Here is a 2500-nt window from a genome sequence, read left to right on the forward strand (position 1 = left end):
TTGGTTTCAGGGGATACATTCGTTTCAATAACACCTCTGTGTGCTGCAAACGAAGAATCCACTTGATTTCCATTTCCTCTGTTAAATTTACGAGGTCACCTCCTCGTATATCAGGGATTACAGAGTACAAAGCCTGGAACAAAAACTTATGATCAGGACCAGTATTGTATGTTTAACATCGTCTCCTATAATATTATGGGATGCAACAAATGAAGCAAGTATGACTATGTAGATCTTATTTTATTGGTTGTCTCTCTAAGGGAGATATATATAAAAAGATGATTGAAAAGTGATTATAGTATCCACTGATGACGCTGTCTGCGAGCTTGGAATAAAGAATTCGCTCCACTTCAAGCGTATTTGTTTTATTTTGGCAAGTGCTGGAATTTTCTTTGGTGGTATTACTTGGCTATCCGAGCACGCCCTTTTTACGTTTTACGTGCACAGGCGGTGGTTTGGCGTTGTTCATGAAAAGTTGGCTTGGTGCTGTATTCATGGTACCTGCATTTGTGGGTTGATATACAAAAAACATTTTTGGTAATTGAATGGATTACTAAAGCTTTTTTCTGGTATGATGGCTGAAGGGGGCGAACTTAAAAAGTACATTGATACGTTGAGTCTGGATAAAGAAGACGAGACATGGCTTGATGGCAGACATATGAAAGGTATGGATATGGACATGAACTATGTGGAAAGTACTGCTTTATCACAAATGCAAAATGACTTTAAACAATTGACATTTGCTACTAAAAAGTATCGTTCAACTATCTGGCATATTAAACTACTGAAAGCGTACTTAAATGCTGATTTGATACCACGTGGTCTACGGGTTTATGTTGAACCAGGTGTGGGCAAAGAAAATGTTGACTTTATGAGAAAATGGCGTATTATACAAACAACTGCATCAAAAATGTTTATTGGTTTGTTGGTATCGTTTTATGATGATAGTCTGTCGAAAGTGAAAAAACAGATGGATGACTGTTTAGAAATTGCACAAAAATATAGTGGAATGGATGGGTTCAATAGCGTATTCAAGAAGTACGTGGAAGAAATGAAAACTTTTGACCTTGATTTGAAAACTAAAAAACTTAAGAAATTTAATAGGGACGCAGATGACGCCAAAAGTGATAAGACATATACCTGGAAACAGGTTAAAAGGGCTGTATGTTTCAGTGAGAACGCCAAACCCAGACGTTTCAAACGAAAGAGAAGCAAGTCGATTTTGAAACCCACTTTTTCCAGTAACAATGCTGAATCCAGTACATCGGAGTTATCTTCAAATGCGGTTAGCACGGATACAGACCTGGAGGGGTTGGAAATACTTTCACCTACACACAAGAAGGTGAGATCCAAAGAAGGCCCTTTAGAAGGGGTGGAAGGAAACATCAGAAGAGAATACCTGAAAGAGATGAGGGAGAAATTCGAGAGACTGTTGGAAGAGAAATAAAAGATGAAGGACTTTTAGTAAACCTAACTAAATATCAGCTAAATGCTGATGAAAAAGCAGTGTTAAATAAAGGTTTTAACCATGTACCTTCATTTTTCCTATCTCAACATGATATGTGTATGGATATTAGAAATTTTTGTAGAAATTTGAATTTGAAATATTTTTTTCATGCTAGGAATAACACTTCTACGATTTCTGAGTTTAAATTTAAAAAAAGCAACTTTATGCCCCCATATCATCCGAGAGTGAGACTTTTTGAAAAAAATATACTTAGTGAAATACATAAGAATCAAAATAGCATCTTCAGACACCATGGGTATAATCTGACATTTAAGGAAAGAGCTGCCTTAAAGGGATTAATGGAAAATAAAGATTTGGTAATAGTAAAAGCTGATAAAGGAGGTGCCTTGGTATTATGGGATACACAGGAATATCTGAATGAAGTTAAAAAACAGTTGAGTAATGATAAGTTTTATTTGAAACTTCTGTTTGATCCTACTTTAGAATTGAAACAAAAAATTGATAGAAAATTAAAACAGTAACGAAAGGAAATATAGATGAAAATCTATTAAAGGAATTGATGGTTAACACCCCTAAACGCCAGCTGTTTTACGTATTACCCAAGATACATAAGGAAATCCTCCCCCCCCCCCCCGGTAGACCAATAGTTTTAGGTTTGGGGTCTTTGACGGAGTCTATTTCAGCCTATTTAGAACAACAGCTGAAACCATTACTAGAACTTGTTAGTTCTAGGATTAAAGATACTAATGAGTTTCTGCAACTAATGGATGATATATGGTTGTCTGAAGATTGTTATTTATGTACACTAGATGTACAGTCACTGTATACGAGCATACCCCACCAAGGGGGGCATAGAGGCTGTTAAATATTGGTTAAAACAATATGATTTATATTCCTCTGATCACTGCTCTATGTTAATAGAACTAATTGAAATAGTATTATAAAACAATGTCTTTTTCTTTGGAAATGAATGTTATCTACAAATAAATGGCACAGCGATGGGTACAAGATTTGCACCAATATATGCAGACC

General features: G+C 35.7%; 1 protein-coding gene across 2 annotated transcripts in view; it reads left to right on the forward strand.

Annotated features, from left to right (window-relative positions):
* PHLDB3 (pleckstrin homology like domain family B member 3) overlaps positions 1 to 2500 on the forward strand; it is a 647234-nt gene that overhangs the window by 280990 nt on the left and 363744 nt on the right. The gene's annotated exons all lie outside the window — the stretch shown is intronic.

This window comes from Protopterus annectens, chromosome 8.part0 (genome assembly GCF_019279795.1).
Source record: "Protopterus annectens isolate FY-2018-M chromosome 8.part0, PAN1.0, whole genome shotgun sequence".
Taxonomy (NCBI): Eukaryota; Metazoa; Chordata; order Ceratodontiformes; family Protopteridae; genus Protopterus; species Protopterus annectens.